At 40.0% G+C, this 7,862-nt stretch overlaps 1 long non-coding RNA gene across 1 annotated transcript in view; it reads right to left on the bottom strand.

Moving 5' to 3' along the window:
- Positions 1-2,038: 2,038 nt before the first annotated feature.
- The window catches only part of LOC117095418, a 28,953-nt gene continuing 23,129 nt past the window's right edge, over positions 2,039-7,862 (bottom strand). The window contains exon 3 of the long non-coding RNA XR_004441969.1: positions 2,039-2,119. This is a non-coding gene — a long non-coding RNA (uncharacterized LOC117095418). The remainder of the gene's footprint in view (positions 2,120-7,862) is intronic.

Raw genomic sequence — 7,862 nt, 5'->3', positions numbered from 1 at the left:
ACCCATGTAATAAGACCTAGGCAGATGCCACCTATTTATTTTGATTTGAAGAATCTTGCAGTCTTAAAATACTACCTCTTACCACTTGTGTTCGTTAGTAATTATCAGCCTCTGTCAGAATAAAACTGTGTTATGCAGTAGAAACACAATGATTCAGCCTAAGGTATGGACTTCCCTGGACTTGTTAACTCTTAACAGTTTGTTAGATCAGCTGGAATAAGATATGGACCTGGAATACAGAGTGGCTAAGTTTTGATAAAAGTGAGGGAAAATGGAGAACTCTTATATTGCTCCTCACTGTAGAGTGAGTGTAAAGGAAAGCAGTTCTGTGGGGACTGGAACCCTTTATTGAGCTGGTCCTCTGACCAAGCTGGAGTGTGCTGTCACAGCATAGCTGATCTGGAAAAAAACACCTCAGGTGGGGGTAACTTGAGAGTCAGGAGGAAGAAGGATGAGGGGAGGAGTCTGCAAATATTTCATATCTTCCCAGGCATTCTTCTGGGATATGTATAAGATGAGGCAAGTTAGAACATGTGGCTCTGCTTCAGACATTAATGGCCATCAAAACACACATCGAGCACTTCATAAGCCCAGGAGGGAAACTGATGGCTGAAATGGGTCCAGTACAGATCAAAGTGAGTGTGAAGACCTCCTCAATATCTTCAAGACACTGTTTTGGATGATTGTAGGATATGCATGGGCATGTAAGACATCATCCTTCCCCCACAGGAATCTTACAGTATAGTTTTGAAGACTTCATAACAAAATATCAAACCAACCACTTCTTTGCCTTGTACATAAAACGTATCAATCTTTGCTCAACCAATAACATAGACCATCTGCCTTCCAGACACTTGTCAGAGAGAATAACCTCAAATCGTCAACTCTCTAACCCCTATCAGAATTCAATCTGAGAGAAGAGATACTTAGGGAAGATAGTCTCTAAGGAATGGTTTTCAAATTATTATTATTTTTTGCAACAGGTTTTTTCTTCTAATGATATCTTACCTGGAAAGGCAAAACAGGAAATAGAGAAAAGTGGAGGTGTGCTAATTGAAGGGGGCAAAAGACCCCTGAAGTCCCTCAGCCCCTCGTTGGTCCCTGAAGCACCTGTATGTGACTCCACTGTCCCTGAAGGGTGCACTTTGGAAGCCACAGGTCTAAAGGAAATACAAGATCATTACTCCTCCACATGTTCTGTCTTTGTAAGCATTCAGTGGAAAGCTACAACCAGGACTCATTTAGCTTGGAATGTGCAAAATTGCCTTCTTAAGGCAATTGCTAATTGCCTTAGCTTACCCTGAGGGTGAGAGTAAGATCAGTCTTATGGAATTTTTTTCTCTTTATATATTTTTGAATTGACAGAAAATATTATGAAAAGTATGTGACTTTTATAGTTCAAAAAAAGTAGAAATGGATGATGTAATAAAAGCAGAATTTTAGAAAAAATGGGCATAATCTAAGGCAGAAATATTAGAGACTGAAAGCAGAGAGAAGTTTGGAAGTTGGTGTTATCAGCCCAGAGTGACACTATAGACACCTAGACCAGAGTGCTGACAGGTACAAGATGGAAATCATTTAGCATGAGGATAAATGAACAGGGAAATATCAGAGGCAGCAGAAGGACAGAAGAACAGAAGAACAGAGGGGCCATGTTAAAGTGGCAGAGGATATCTGTGGGGAAATCCTGAGGGATTTGATTGGTGGGGTTTGTATAAAAAGAGGATAAGCACCGTCCTTTAGAAGTCAGAATCAGAGGGAGCCATAGCTGGTACGAAGACCTTGCTTCCTTGTGTCAGGAGGGACATGGAGGTCAAGGGGATGAGAATGCTTGTACACTTGGAAGTGGTAACCACACATGCTTGCTGGGGATTCTGGTCCTACACATAAGATGCTTCCCTCCAAAACTCCTCCCAAATGAGAGAGCTGCCCACATCCCGAGACCCTCCCTGAATAATGCATTCTGACCTGATTCTAATGACTCAATAAAAATAGTAATCATTCACATCTGTATACAGAGTGGATGATACATTTCTCCAAAGGGTTTTCACATCCATTCTCTTGTTTCACTCTTCCAATCACGCTGTGAGGGAAGAATTGCTGGTTGTGCCTTGATTTCCTGAAAAAAGATACAGACAAAAAGTTACATAACACACTTCCTAGGTAGTGGTTGACTTGTGTCTGGGACCTGGGTCTTTTTTCTTTTCTTTTTGAGATGGAGTCTTGCTTTGTTGCCCAGGCTGGAGTGTAGTGGCGTGATTTTTGCTCACTGCAACCTCCACCTCCCGGGTTCAAGTAGTTCTCCTGCCTCAGCCTCCCAAGTAGCTGAGATTACAGGCACCCACCACCATGCCTGGCCAATTGTTTTGTGTTTTTAGTAGAGACAGGGTCTTGCCATGTTGGTCAGGCTGGTTTCAAACTCCTGACCTCAAGTGATCCGCCCACCTTGGCCTCCCAAAGTGCTGGGATTACAGGCGTGAGGCACCGCGTCCAGCTGGGACTTGGGTCTTTTGCCTGCAGCCTTGCACTCAGTCTACCCTCCCCACTGGCGGGCTCTCCAGCAGGGCTCTGCATCCTTGTCTGTCTACAGGTGCACAGGAAGTATGACTCTTGAAATCATTCAGAGTTTCTGCTCTGTTTGGTAGTCTGTACATCACCTTTCCAGACTTTTCTGAATTGGATATTGATGTTGGCCACTTGGCTCGAAGGGCTGTGTTTCATTTTTCCAATGTCTCAATTTTATTCATTTAGCTGCTATCTTGTCTCTTCTTATCCATATTTTATCCACATTAGCACCACCTTGTGTGTCTGAGCTCTCACTTGATATGCACCGGCAGGTGTGGTCTGCATGCTGATGCTTTTGAGGATGTCTTCTTTGAAGTTTCCTGTCCTCCCATTCTGGATATTTTCTGCTTGTTCTGTGGCCTGACTCTGGTTCTTGTCAATGCACTTATGGTGATGTCCTATATATTTTGTGTAAATGTGACCTTTGTAATGTTTTAAAATTGGCCTCTTTTACTAATGAGGAGTGATTCCTTTTGTTTGTGAAGTAGTATGTGATGAGGTAGTTAAAAATACACACACACATATAGTGTATGTATAGAATATTTAGTATCTATTACATAGTATATATGTGTGTTCATATTTATAAGTGTATCTATGTGACTATCCAAGTATCCAAACTATTCATCTGTCTGTATATATACACACATGTACATGTATTATATTCAGGATTAGGTCCTGAAATCTAGATCTAAAAGGTTGCTAAAAGTAACCTTAACCTTAACTATGAAGTGTCTGGGAGACAGGGGTCCATTTGGCCTATCCAGTCTGCTGAGGGGGTTAGTTTTGCAAAGGGGAATTGTTTACTTAGAAGTACTGTTTTAGACATAATAGTGATCTTAGAGATCATTGAATCTAAACTCTCATTTTGTAGCTAAGAATGCAAAAGTTATGGGTTTTGCTTGAAGTCACCCAGCTCACTATGAAGTATAACTCAGCTGGGATTAGAGCCCGGGAGCCTCCTAATTCCCACTCTGGTTCCCTTCCTTATATCCCTTTGTCTCTTCCTTACATGTATCTTTGTTTTCAGGAAATATAATAGTTCACAAGAGAAATTAAAGTTGGAGCTTGGCATCATCATCCCATAACATTTTATTGTAGGAATTGTTATAAATGATCACGTTTGACCCTGAATTCTCCTGAGACCGCAAAGTGTCCAGGGACATAGAAAAGAGAGGCAGAAAATTAAAAGCCTTGTAGGTTAAAAGGCACGTTTTCAACATCGTAGCAGAAAACAGGGGCTTGGGGTCTACATCTAGTCTGAGGCATCCCTTCCCTAACCTTCAGTTTATGAAGGACCCAGCACCACCTTCTCCTTTCACCTTTCTATTTCCCCATCAGCCCCTGGGTATTGGGGCCGACCAGGAGTTGTGCAAGTATAAGTCACTTTGCTTCACAAAAGGGATACAATTACCAAACGGTCTTCTGTTTCCACTGTCCTGGGGGTGTCTTTTTGCAGTCATCCTGGGCCAAGAGGAGATTATGGCATTGGATAGTTAGATTTGCTCTATGTTGAGACAACACTTGATTTATGTAATTGGGCCAGACACCTGGTAAAATCACTAAATAGAAACCAAGTTGGTTTAACTAATTGGTGTGTGGAGCAACTGGTCATTTGAATCGAACTCTCAGCCTAGCAGTTTGGTGCTATTATAATACTGCAAATGTAATACTACAGAACAGCAAACTGAGCCATGCCTTCATACAATTTTAAAGAAATAATAAAGCATATGCCCATAAACTTGCATAGAAAGTTTGCAAGGGAATTCTTTCTAAATGAGCTTGTTGGTGGGGATTTTTTACTCTGGAGAGAGAAAGTCAAGATGGGAAACCTGTGGCTGACACAGTGCTAACTATGTGCCTGAACAGGGGTGAGGTGGGTAAAAGGCAGGCAGCTGGTGCTTTCCCATAGCCATGAGGATTCTGACCATTTAGACCATTCATTTATTTATTTATTGCTTGGAGACAGGGTCTTGCTCTGTCACCCAGGCTGTAGTGCAGTGGTGAAATCATAGCTCACTGCAGCCTTGAACTCCTGGGCTCAAGAGAGCTTCCTGCCTCAGCCTCCTGAAGTGGCTGGGACTACAGGCACATGCCATCATGCTGGGCTAGTTTTTTTAAAAAAATTTTTATAGAGATGGGACTCTCTTTGTGCCCAGGCTGGTCTCTAACTCCTGGGTTCAAGCTGTCTTCTTGCCTTGGCCTCTCAAAGTGCTGGGATTATAGGCATGAGCTACCATGCCTTTTGACTGGATGTCCTGGTCACCAACCAACTTGTAACTGTGAAGTGACCCTTTGGTTCAGCTAAATGAGATGGACTAGTGATGCACACAGGCATTGTCAAGGCCTCCTATTTTTGAGGTTTTGTGGATAGAGCAGGTCTGAACTGTGTTCCTGCCTTATGGTCTTAGAACAAAAACACCTAAGCAGTCTCTGTGTGAATTACATAAATGCAGTCGAGTTGTCTCTATGACCAACTAGCCATAAGACCATTACTCTCTGTACTTGTTAATAACATTTGTCTTTAATTTATTAATTCACCTACTAAACTCTGAACTTTGAAATAATTTCAGACTTACAGAAGAGTTACATATTCTCTCTCCCTCCCTCCTTCAAATATTCTGGTATGTATTTCCTAAAAAGAGCATTCTCTGATATAACCACTGTACACTATGTAAATATCCTGTTTCTCACTAAAGTTTCACCCACTAGATTTGCATCTATTGATGATTCATCTACTGATGCCTTATTTATCTTTGGATGATCAATTTAGTAAATACTATGTTTCTATTATTGGATTAGACACATATGTGAATACAACTCACTCTCTAACCTCAGTCTATTAGAAAAAACAGACACCTAAACAGATACATTACAGAGTAACAAGTGCAACCGAGACAACCAAAATATAGTTCAGAAGAGGTCGGGATGAAAACTCTCTGGGCAGAGAGGACGGGGAGAGCCTCATAGATGAGGTGATTTCTGGAACAAATATCTCCAATTAGAGCTGGGGACATGTTCTGGGTCCTATACATTATTATGGTGATAAGAAGTTCTAGCTATTCTAAATTTAAGACATCTGTACTTCCTGCATTTTTAGTCTCTACCTTTCTAAGTGTTTTTAAACTTTTTGACCTCTATCCACAGGAAGAAATACATTCCACATTACACAGTCTCCAGTAAGCAATTACAAATTCACTTGAAACAAAGGGACAAACTAGAAAATCTCAGCAAAGAAATATAACTTATAAAAAGGAATTACATGGAAATCATAGAATTGAAAAAATACAATAACTGAAATAAAAGCCTTGCTGAACGAACTGCATAGTAGAGTGGAGATGACAGAGGAGAAACTCCACAAACTTGAGGAAAGATAAATAGAATTTACCAAATATAAACAACAGAGAGAAAATAACCTGAAAATAAAGATGAACAGTCTCAGGGACACATGGGACAAAACCAAAAGACTAACATTTGTCTCATCAGCATTCCAGAAAAAAAGAAGAGAGACAATGGAACTGAAAAGGCATTCAAAGAAATGATGGCTGAAAACTCTAAAATACGGCAAAAAGATATAAACCTATATATTCAACAAGCTGAATGAACCCCAAGTAGGATAAACCCAAACAAATCCCTGTTGAGGCAGTGTAATTATACTTCTGAAAACTAACACATCTTGAGGGCAGCCAGTGAGAAATGATACACTGCTTATACCACCTGTTTCAGTAGATAGCGTGTTTCTACTCTAAAAGCATGAAGGCCGAGAAGGAAGCGGTGTAACATCTTTCAGATATGAAAAGGAAAGAATTGTCAGCTCTGAATTCTCTATCTGGTGAAAATGTCCTCCTCAAATAAAGGGGAAATAAAGGTATTTGCAAAAGAAGCAAAACTAAGAGAACTTCTTGCTAGCACACCTAACCTAAGGAGTAGCTAAAGAAAACCAATAACATAACCCATAAAAGGAAGACTGATAAATCAGACCTTATCAACATTTAAAACTTTTGCTCTATGAAAGACCTTTTTAAGAGGATAAAGAGATAGTCTACAAACTGAGAGAAAAAAAAATTATAAACCATGTATATGACAAAGGCCTAGTCTCTGGAATATATATATAATTTTTTATATATTTTATGAATGGATACATATATATATGTATGTATAAAATACCCTCTAAAGTCAACATTAAGAAACCATATGATCCAATTAGAAAATGGGTAAAGCACTGAAGAGGATGTGCAGATGGCAGATAAGCACAGGAAAATATGTCCGACGTCATTAGCCATCAGGTAAATGCAAATGTAAACTACAATGAGAAATACAGAATATCTAAAACAAAATCAGTGGCAGCAACAAATGCTGAGAAGGATGCAGAGAAACTGGATCATTCCTGCATTGCTAATGGGAATGTGTAATGGTATGGCCATTCTGAGAAACAATTCTGCAGTTTCTTATTAAATATGCAACTATCTTATGACCGGGCAAATGTACACTTGGGAATTTATCTCAAAGAAATCACACTGATTTTCACACACAAACCTATGCACAAATGTTCACAGCCATTTTATTAAAATAGCCTAAAATAGGAAACAACACATCCTTTAACAAGTGGACAGTTAAACTCTGGAACACTACTCAGCCATAAAAAGGAACAAAATATTGATAAACACAGCCATACGGTTGGATCTCAGGGGTATTAGGCTGAGTGAAAAAAAAGCTAATCCCTAAGATCACATACTGTATGGTTCCATTTATATCCTATTCTCAAAGTGACAAAATTGTAAAAATGGAGAACAGGTTAGTGTTTACCAGGGGTTACTAAGGAGGTGGCAGTGGAAAGCAGGTGCGTGTGGTTAAGAGTAACATGAGGGACTGTTGTGGTGATCAGACTGCTCGGTATTTTATGGTATCAATGTTGGTATTCTGTTGTGATATTGTACTATCCTTTTGCAAGATGTTTCCATCAGGAGAAATCATGCAAAGCATACGCAGGATCTCTCTGTATCATTTTGCGCAGCTGCATGTGAATCTGTATCTCAAAATAAAAATTTAATTAAAAAGTGTACAAGAACCTTTAAAAAACCCGGATGCCTGGATCCCCTAACATATCCTTCCTTTCAGACTGATACAGTTGACCAGGGGTAGGGGTTTGTATAACCCGATTTTTAAAAGTAGTGAGGATAGAGAACCACTGGCCTGAATTATGAATTGGCTCAGGTCACATGGCTGGGAGACAGCCACATCTAGTCACGAATTAATGTTCTTTCTTCCTCTAGCTGTGTCACTGGACTGCGGTGAGCTTC

Source organism: Trachypithecus francoisi, unplaced genomic scaffold, assembly GCF_009764315.1.
Source record: "Trachypithecus francoisi isolate TF-2019V2 unplaced genomic scaffold, Tfra_2.0 Lachesis_group13, whole genome shotgun sequence".
Lineage (NCBI taxonomy): Eukaryota > Metazoa > Chordata > Mammalia > Primates > Cercopithecidae > Trachypithecus > Trachypithecus francoisi.
Note: the sequence above shows the minus strand (reverse complement) of the source record. Positions and strands in the feature narration are given on the sequence as shown.